The sequence below is a fragment of the Varanus komodoensis genome, unplaced genomic scaffold (genome assembly GCF_004798865.1).
Source record: "Varanus komodoensis strain SLA01 unplaced genomic scaffold, ASM479886v1 scaffold3, whole genome shotgun sequence".
In the NCBI taxonomy this organism is placed as follows: domain Eukaryota; kingdom Metazoa; phylum Chordata; class Lepidosauria; order Squamata; family Varanidae; genus Varanus; species Varanus komodoensis.
This window is the reverse complement of record NW_025335761.1, coordinates 45,494,700-45,505,333: the sequence shown is the minus strand read 5'-3', so window position 1 is coordinate 45,505,333 and position 10,634 is coordinate 45,494,700.

Below are 10,634 nucleotides of genomic sequence, written 5' to 3'. Positions count from 1 at the left end.
TTGTGCCTATAATAATAAACTAGAGTTTGCTTTTGGTGCTCTGATACTAAGCACATTTACTTGGGAATGCACTATTTTCCTATATTTTAGTACAAAAAGTAATAAATCCTGTAAGCATTTGTAACCATGTACATCACAAGCCAGGCGTTCCCTGTGTGTGTGTGTGTGTGTGTGTGTAAAATTAGTGCCATGGTGAACAGCTGCTGCCTCCATCACCTGCAGTTTTCTGCGTGGTTATAAGGGCTTCTTGAACTACGGAAGCCTAAAATTCAGCCTCCAGGTCCAGTTCTAACTGCACTTGTGAATATTTAAATAAGGGGTTATATCATATTTGTTGATTTCATTAATAATTTCCCAATTTTGACTCTTTATTGAACAAGTTTTAAAGAATAATTTACCAATTTCTATTAACTCATGCTTCCCTGTATCTCCATATTGACCAGGATATGTTTTATCCTTCAGTTTCCCATTATAGGAATTTGTTGAGTGTAGAAAGATCTGAGATTAATGTGGATATGTACATAAACAAGCATATTAAATTGATTACTGATAGAAGGATTTGCTTAACTATTATTCAGATCCTTTCTGTTCCAATACCAGAGTCTTGAGATGAGTTAAGTTTTACTGCTCATGTTTTATTAAGCAACATATTTTTTGTTTTATGCTATGCCTAAATATTAGAAGGGTTTCTTTATTTAAATGACCATTTTTCACACCCTGTAATACTTAGGGTTAAATCTTGTTCCTCTTTCCTTCTTAGGTACAGCTGTAGAAGAGAGTATAAAGGGCTAAGAGCAACTGAAGCAAGGCAAATAGTGCTTCCACTTGTGTGTCAAGTATCACTATGCTGCACAATGGAATCATGGCTGTGGGGTCAGTTCTAACAAACATAGGATAGAATGTTTCCTTCAATTTTCCCAACTTAGTTGATTGCACTTTTGATAGTGTGTAGCAATGAAGGTTTAAATTTAACTTGCATGCTAATACAGAGCTTTGCTCCCCCTTAGATGCACAGCCAAATACACGAAAGTAGAGAAGGAGAGAGGAGGGGACTGACTTTAAGCTACTTTAGCCTTCATTTCTTCTTCTCTTTGTACCTTCATCTCATTCAACCTCAATTCCCTCTTCTTTTCTCACTCGCAAACCAGTTCTGAGCAAAAGCTTTAGCAGTAGTTAGGTGATAAGGCATAGGATTGGATTCATATACTCCTTGCCTTTTCCAGTGTAAATTTCCACTGTCCTTCTTAATCCTAGTTATCACAACTTTCCTCTTAACTGAACCCTGGTTAAAAATTCCAGTTTAGCAGGAAACCTGGTTAACCATGATAGCAGCTAACATATGTGTTGATGCAGTTAAGAGGGATGGACAAACTTGTCATCAAAAGGAAAGGGAATGGTGATTGGAAGCCCACAGTTCATTCATAATTTCTTCGCCATGTTGAAGAGAGTTTCCCCTAGTGAGGTCATACTGGTTTGCTGCAGCCCTTATTTAGCCTGAGCACCTGCACTTTTTAATTCCCCAAGCTAAAATATACAACAAACACCATACCATATAGTTATGTAAATTAGAATTACCCATTTCTCTTTCTGGAAGAGAAGGATTATAGGAGAAATTTAAAAACACTTGCACAATGGGGAAATTATAGTCATTACAATAATTTGATAAACTCTATTGTAGTATAAGATTGTCTGAGAATACAAGCAAGGAAATTTGTAAAGATATTAGAAGAGAATCAGGACCCGAGATATAGCTCAGCCTAAAGCCTTCTAGGTCATTAAACTAAATATCATGCAAATAATGAACTTCACTGGTGTGTGCTAACAGGATGGTGGACAAAAACAGGATCAATGAAAAACAAGAGGGAGATGTTAGCAAACTTGGGAGAACCCCAAGATATGCATTGTTACAAAACTTTTGGGTGCATGTAACTGAGGAGGCAACCCCATCAACACAGACAATAGCCCAATAATGCAAAGCATGCTAATTGGATGTAGAATGAGGGCTACTTGGTCAGGTGGGGAACTGAAAACTGGCAGAGAGAGCAATGAGCAGGGCACAGGACATAGCTGGCCAAAGGACAGGACCCCACGACACCACAAGTGTGATACAGTTCCCACTTGGCTCAAAAAGCAAATGGAAAATCATTAACAGCTTGATGGCAATTCAAAATAAAATTTTCAGTTATTTGCCAAGTAATTCCCATGCTTTATAGAGTTCTTTAACCTTTTAAATTACTACACTACCTTCTTGAGCTTTCCAAAAGTACAATTTGAAACTCAAGACAGACAGTTCTAGGATTATAGATACAGTCCAATCAAGCTGAGAATTCTGCCATTGACTCCAATGAAAGCATAATCAGAAACATGTTCTCTGATATTATGAGTATTCCTTTGATGGCAACATAAATTAAATTTAGCTCCAGTTACATAAAATAATAATAACCTTAACACTTTTAATCAGCATAAGAGGTTTAGAGATCCACAAGTGATTTAAAGGCTGTTGGCCTGAGGAGCAATGCATTTGCAATATTGTGTATTAGTCAAATCTCAGGGATTACGGAGAGAGAACCCCACCCACGCCGCGCGTGAAGCATAGTAAATGAAATTATATAAAACAGTGAGATCTATATAGGATGGTCAGCGTTCTGCTCAGGATTGTTGACATTAACCACTAAAAGGACGGGAGGATTTGGTTCTATATAGATAGAAAGTAGTGAAGGCTGGAAGAATTGACTGTCTGGCTAATACAGCAAGATTATCTGGCATGTTAGGAAAACAGATTGCAATGGTTTTTATGCAATGTTAATTTACTTGACCCAACAAGCATCCTGTGAAACACAGATGCTGATATCAAAGAGTAATACAACAGAACTAAGTAATCGGGCAATCAGACAGAATAGTTATCAGCCACTCATTCAGTATCTGAAGATAAGAAATGTATGGCTGCAGACCAATAGACTTGTAAGTAAACTCTGTTGAAGCCTCCGGGGTCTACTTCCAAGCAAACATGCACAGAATCTTGAGTTTTTTGCATTAAACTTCATAATGTATAGGTTATAAAACCTGTTTAGTAGTATCTCTGTTGCCCAGTCACATGGCACTCACTCTCTTTCTAGTTTTCAGTTCTATCATTTTAGAGAGGTAGATTATATAACATATTATTCAAAGGTTATTTTTCCATGCATGTTATTGCTAGTGGCAAAAAGATGGAAGGGGGAGATTGACTGCATGGGTGGTTTTATGAAAACTTTCCCATTATGAAAAAGAGATAAAAGCTCCTCAGCTACTATATCATAGATTCTCTGTTCCAACAGCTTCTCCCTTGCGGACCATACTTTCTGAGAACTAAACCTTGTTTTAATGGTCAAGATTAAGGTGGTATGAGTTTTATTTATATTAAGGAGATTCCAACTTGATATTTTATGAGTAGGCTCTTAAATGTACTTAAAATCCATATGAAACATTTTGCAATAGAAGGCTTTAAAAAGATGCCCAGCAGTTTCAAGTGTCAATAGTGCTTTGGCTGAAAGACAGTTTATAAATGTAGCAAATGAATAAAGTATACTAGGGATCACTATATAAGTGATTTATGAAAGTGTGCCTACAAGTTTTAAAACTTTTCTACTAACATTTTAAGGCTGTAAAATTGTCCCAAAATTGAATTTCAAAGATTTAATTGCTTGCTTATGGAGAGCAACACTGTAACTTAGCTAAGAAAGAAGGGGCATTGTCCCACAGGTGATGTTACTGCTAATGGCTATAAACCACTAGTTATTGCTAGTTGAAAGTGTGACACCCACTAACTGGACTTTTACTAAATCTGGGTCTTACATAAAAATAGAACATACCTCCTGCCATCCATTGCATTTTCCTGGCCTTTGGCCCCAGCATTTAGAATATTTTCCTTATGCACAGAAATGTATGCCTATTCATAAGTAAAAACGTTCTCCTTAAGATATGCATAAGCAACAACTTTGGCATGGGTGAAGCCAGTCTTAAAATGTTTGTAAAAATTCAGTAATCTGTTAGAATTAAAAAAACCCCCATCATTTTGAACTGTATTTTAAATTGTAAATGGCTAAGAAAATATCAAACTCTTTTATGAAGACATATTTAGCAACACAGTTCCACTTTTTACTATAAAGAAGACTTCACAGAAGAGGAACAATTTCATTCTAACTGGGCCTACAAACCTTTTTCAACTTCTCCCAGAATAGCATCACTGAATTCCATTGAAAGAGGGAATTAAGAGAGGAGATAGAGTGCATCCATGAACATCTTACTCTAAAATACCACTTTGAGCCACTTGGAAGAAGAGTGGGGTACAAATATAGGAAAAATCAATTGTTTTTCAATTTATATTCTGTATTTAAAAGCCTTGAACAACCACCAACAAATAAAATTCAGTAAAATCCAATATGTACTATACGATAAAATCAATTTCTAGTTTAAAGCAGCATCAGTAAAGAGTAAATCCATAATACCAGCAGATTTTTTTCTTCATAAAGCTGCTGGAATAATGTTGGAACAAAAAAATGCACCTCTCCAAATGCTTGCTAGATCAGTATGGTCTTTACTAGCCACCTAAAATTCCAGTGACATTCACTTCTGAAATCTAGGCATATCATACAATACCTAAGGCATTTCAGTCTTCTGTCAAAATGAAGCAGACAGAGAAACGGGTTTCTATGCCTACATACATACCCTGAACTCATATTGAAATATTCTATACCATAGAGTCATGTACATATAGATATACCGCGCTCAGGCCACACTCAGCCACTGCCAGCCCTTTTGGCTCTGGCCTCTTGGCAGAGCAGCAGAGGCACGGGCTGGGAGAGAGGGCTGAGTGGCCAGGGGACAGGCGAAGGCAAGGCAGGGGCTGGGCAGGGGAGCAGAGGGCCAGGAGCAGCGGAGAGGAAGGGGGTGGGGCCAGAGAGGCTAGAGGGGCCAGGAGGGAGCAGGGGGCGGGGCCACCGGCCTGAGGGACTGATAAGGCGTCGTCCTTTGGCTGCGGCCCGGGCTGTCCGGAGACTCCCTTCCCTGAGACACAGAGGTTTGTTTGTTTTTGTTTGTGCTGTGCTTTGCTTTGTTTTTCTTCTAATTTAAGTTTATTGTGTGTGTGTGTGTGTGTGTGTGTGTGTGTGGGTTTTTGTCTGGGAGAACTGGGCGAGAGAGAGGAACTGCAGGACAAACAAGGCAGGGGACCAAGGTAAGGTCTCGGAAGGGATACCAATGGCAGACCAGGAGATGGCCTCGGTGGGAGTCACGGGTGTTGCTGTCCGCTGTGACAGCTGTGACACGTTCGCCTTTCTCCCCCAGGAGAGGCAGGGATACACTTGCCCTTGGTGCAAGATGGTGACCCTGCTAGAAGAGGAGGTGAGGTGCCTGAGGGCCGGGAGAGCTCTCCAGGCCGCCCAGGAGCAGCCCCCCTCTGGACAGAGGGTTGAGGGAGAGGCTATGGGAGGAGCAGCTGCAGAGACATGGAGGTATGTCACCCACAGGAGGAGGAGGCCAGCACAGCCTCCTCCTTCTCCTGGCACCACTCTGGAGCTGGGAAACAGGTTCTCTCCACTTGGGGAGGCTGGGGCTGATGAGGCCTTGGGGGACCAGCAGGACCCCCAGCCTGGGACGTCAGGCGGCAAGGGGGCCGCTGCGGGAGAGGCGAGGGCCAGAGTACGGCTGCCCAACAGCACCAGAAAGGTACGGCGGCGGGTGATTGTTGTTGGGGACTCCCTGCTGAGGGACACTGAGGCAGCGGTGTGCCGTCCCAACCTGGAGACAAGGGAGGTTTGCTGCCTGCCGGGCGCATGCATCCAGCATGTGAAGGACAGAGTGGAGCGTCTTGTTCGCTCCGGGGGTCACCAGCCGCTCCTGGTGATCCATGTGGGCACAAACGATGTGGCCAGGCAGGGTGTGGTTGGGACCACCAGGGACTTTGAGACCTTGGGGAAGAAACTCAGGGAGCTGAAGGCCCAAGTGGCCTTCTCGTCAATCTTACCTGTCCGAGGATTTGGGCCAGGAAGGGACAGGAGGTCCTCTGAGGTGAACGACTGGCTTAGGGTGTTGTGCCAGAAGGAACCCTTTGGGTTCCTCAACCACGGCACTTGTTTTCTTGCCAATGGACTTCTGGCAAGGGATGGGTTACACCTCACAAGGGTGGGGAAAAGGTCCTTTGGAGATGCTCTAGCGAGCTTCGTCCGGAAGACTTTAAACTGAGCCGGGGGGTAGGGGGTTCAGGCCCCCCAGTAACGTGTCTGCACTGGACAAGTGTGGGGGATCAGGGCTCTGGGAGCAGGGTTTTAGAGATACTGCAGGGACTGACAGGACTCCTACAGAGAGGGGCCAGATATCAGGGAGAAAAGAAGGAGAAAGAAGGAGGCTGGGAACTTCAAGGAAAGGAAGTGGTGGGAAGGAGTTGAGGTGCATGTACACCAATGCTAGGAGCATGGGTAATAAGCAGGAAGAGCTTGAAGCTCTCCCGGGAATAGGTGGGAATCACAGAAACTTGGTGGGATGAAAGGCAAGTCTGGAACGTGAACATAGAAGGGTATCACCTTTTTAGAAAGAAGGGAAAGAGAGGTGGGGGCATGGCTTTATGCATCAGGGAAGGGATAGGATGCAGTGAGATGCAGTGAGATAGAATGCAGCACAGATAGGGATTTGGTAGAGGCAGTCTGGGTGAAACTAGGGGTTTTGACAGGGAAAGAGACCTGACAGTGGGGGTATGTTATCGCCCTCCAGGTCAACTTGAGACCCTGGATGATGTCCTGACAGACCAGATTCTAAGGATATCTCAGAGGAGAGACACAGTAATTATGGGAGATAATGTTTCTGAGAGATCTATGTTTCTATACCTGGCAGAAGCACATAAAAGGAATGAAGGAAACATAGAAAACAGAGTGAGTCAGAAGGGGTCACTCGGGCCATCTAGTCTGACCCCCGGCTCCAGCCGGCTCCGCTCACGACATGCCCACCATGCGTGTGTCCAGCCTATCCTTGAACACCCGCACCGATGGGGCCTCAACAACCTCTCGTGGAAGCCCATTCCACGCCCTCGGGGTCCTGACTGTCAGGAAGTGCTTCCTGGCATCCAAATGAAACCTTGGCTCCCTGAGCTTTGCTCCATTGGAGCGTGTCCTGCCTTCCTCTGCAATGAATGAAGTTCATGCAGTTTTTTAAAAATAATATTTTTCCAATGTATTTTTCTAGTTTGAATAAACATCCTCCAAATAAAAATAAGGTAGTCATTAAGGGTACATACTCTATGGGTTGCATCCTCAATGACCATAAGCCCACAAATTTGAAGGTTGATGATCACCTGATGCAGGGTGGGAGAAAGAGGGAGTGGGCTTCCGCAGGAGGTGGTTGAGGCCCCACTGGTGAGGGTGTTCAAAGATAGGCTGGACATGCACATGGTGGGCATGTCGTGATCGGAGCCGGCTGGAGCGGGGGTCAGACTTGATGGACCGGGAGGCCCCTTCTGACTGACTCTGATTCTGTGTTTTTATGCTTTATTGCCCTGTCCTATGCCTTGCATTTTTGGTCAGGCTACTTAAACATTTTTGAAGGAGGAGGGAAAGAGCCTGAGAAGGCCCTGGAATATTTTGTTTCCTGATCTCTCCAATCTTCACCCCTCCCAAACTGCCCCAATTTTTTCCTCTCCAAGATTGCATTCTCAACCTTGGAGAGGTTGCTGGTGTCGACCTTTCTGTACTAAGCAGCAAACAGAAGGGGGCAGCTCATGGATTTTACCCTGAGGTCAAAGCATTGACTTCAGCCTTGGATCTAGGAATCCAAAGTGTCCTGAACTATCCTAAATGCTGTCTACGGGCATAGGACTGCTCCCACTCTGACCTCAGTGTGATTGCTGTCAAAGCATGAAATGTGCAAGGATAAGCATGCTTTCTGCATTGTGTAATGGTACAACCAAATTCCATGCAGCTCTCCTCAAAAAGGACCCCACTGACTTCAATGGAAACCACAGTGAAATTGGGTGCCTAGGACTATTTAAGCCAGCCTTTCCCAACCTGGTGCCATCAGGGAGTTTTGGACACCCATTAACCCATCTAGGATGGCTAATGTTTAGGAATGCTGAGAAATGCAGGCTAAAAACTTGGCAGACATCTAGCTTACACAACCTGTAGTAATAGACTGGCATAAATGAGTATGGCATTGATATCTTTAGTATACCACCCAGTAGCCAAACCTCTCTGGGCAAATCATAATTTATAAGCTTGCTACCATAAGCAACAAAATGCTGTAAAATTTAAAACAGTTTAAGCAAACAAAATCAATGTCAATAAGATATTAGACATGTTAAAAAGACAGCTGCCAAATGCCCCATCATAACTATTATTGAAACATTGCATTTCTAACTTTCCTATGCCACTAAATGCCTGGCAGTGGAGAGCAATCTTGATCAGGCACCAAAACGATGAGTGTTGGTGCCAGGTGGACCTAATTGTGGAGCTCATCCCACAATTGTAGGTGTACCACCTAGAAGTCCCTCCAAGCATCCCTCAGAGGTGGCGCTTGGAAGATCCTAGATGTTCATGGTACGTGTAATGTCTGGGTAGGTCAATGTAGGGAGAGGTCTTCCATCAGGTATGATGGACTCAGGCTATGTAAGGCTTTATAAGTTAAAAATGGGCTTGGACTTGAATTGGGCTTGAAACCATGCAATTAGCCAATGTAAACAGGCCAAAGCTGGTCCTCTGTGTTCAGACCTTCTGATCCGTTATTCTAAATGTTGCAGCTTCTGAGCAATCTTCAAGGGCAGTCCTGCATTGCAGTAATTTAGACATTCCCAGCACATAGATTACTGAAGAGAGGGTAGCTCTGACAAGCTAAAGGCATAGCTTAGCCACCAGCCAAAGTTGATGGAAGGCAATCCATGCCACTGAGGCCACTTGAACTTCAAGAGACAGAGATCGCTTCAAGAGGGCCTCCAAGCTACAAAGTTGCTTCTTCAAAGGGAGTACAGTCCCATTCAGAACAGATTGAGCACTTCATCCAGTCACAAGAACTAATAGCATCTCAGTCTTGTCTGGATTGAGCTTCAGTTTATTAGCTCACATCCAGTCTGCTGTCACAGCCAGACACTGATTTAGCACATCCACAGCCCTACCTTTGGAGTGACTTGTCGTGAATGAATCCTTTATTATTAAGGTGATTTTTCTTTTGCTGACTAGGACAGAATGTCCACTGCAGCTCTATTTGATTCCAGTCTTCTCAAACGTTTTCACATGCAAGTGCTGCTCTACAGTCAAATATAGCACAGTGTTGCCTGTGGTTATAATGCAACTGCAGTACCTTATACCATTACATATTTCTGCAATTGTGGGAGAAGTATCACATATGCATATCATTTGTATTGATACAGGGAGCACATGCCAAATGCACTAATCTAGTGCAGCACTTGCAGCAGAAGTTTCAGGTTCCTTTTTGAAGGAAGAAAAATGTTCAGTATCTGCACAGCTGTTCATTTTAAAGGCAAATGTTTAAATAAAAAGGTTTGCATGGTTATTCATAGATGTGAAGGCATGCTTTGAAAATTATGCTTTCCTTAGGCTTCCAATAATATCAAGCAATGACCCTTGTTGTCAAGGAGAGGAAATGGAAGGCAGCCATAAATTCCTGCTTGAATTTAAATTCCTTCTATTCAAGTTTAAAGGTGATGGTGTGGGGAGCAAACCTAGCTCTGCAGTTTTAAAGTTATTGCAACCGGTACAAGTTATAATACCACAGTTAGTGTGCACCTAAGTCAAAACTGAAATTAGCAATGTATCTTAAGTCAGAAAAGTGGTCCAAAATGGGGAGACAGAAGCAATGTGAAGATTGCGGGATGGTGAGCATGTCATGTGTTGAGCCACATGCTGCAACATAGGAGGAAAACCCTCATGTAGATTGGCCTTAGGAGTACACCATTATGAACATTTGTACATCTAAAGGCTTTGGCAAATGGGGCGGCATAAAAGTTAAATAAATAAATACAGACAGACAGACTTTGGATGTGTGTTCTCCAACCACCGTCCTGTCTCCCAACGTAGAAATCAAGGTAGGAAGCTATTTCATGTATTCCTGAGAAATCTAACTGCATGCCAGAACATACATGGAATTTGAATGCCATGTAAAACTATTAAACTGCAAGACTGCGTGTTCCTTCACCTGAATGCAAAGCTAGTTAAGTATCCAGATTATAAAGGAAGCCTGGTTAAGTCTTGGCTGTAGAGGAATCAGGTGGTTGGATTTCACTACAGTTTGGAACACACTATTTCACCTGCTCTCTATCAGTACAATTTAACCTAGACCAATTACACCCATACCAAAACTCCTTCTCAAGAATTTGACATTTTAGTTTAAGTCTTATTTAAAGTGGCAGTGCTGTGCTATACACACACAGCTGACGGCTCTTCTTAGGTAACTAAACCTATATTCATTGTCTTGTTTCTTTAAGTTTAAACCAAGTTTATTACTTCCTGGTGGTTTAGAAAGATGTGTACAAAAAAATTCATTGATTCCTACCCATTGGGATTAGTTTAAATTTAATGTTGCATAGATAAAGGCCTTCTGATAACCCCTAGAATAATCTACAATGCCCAGGTTTGTGAACAGAACATGCCATGGCAACC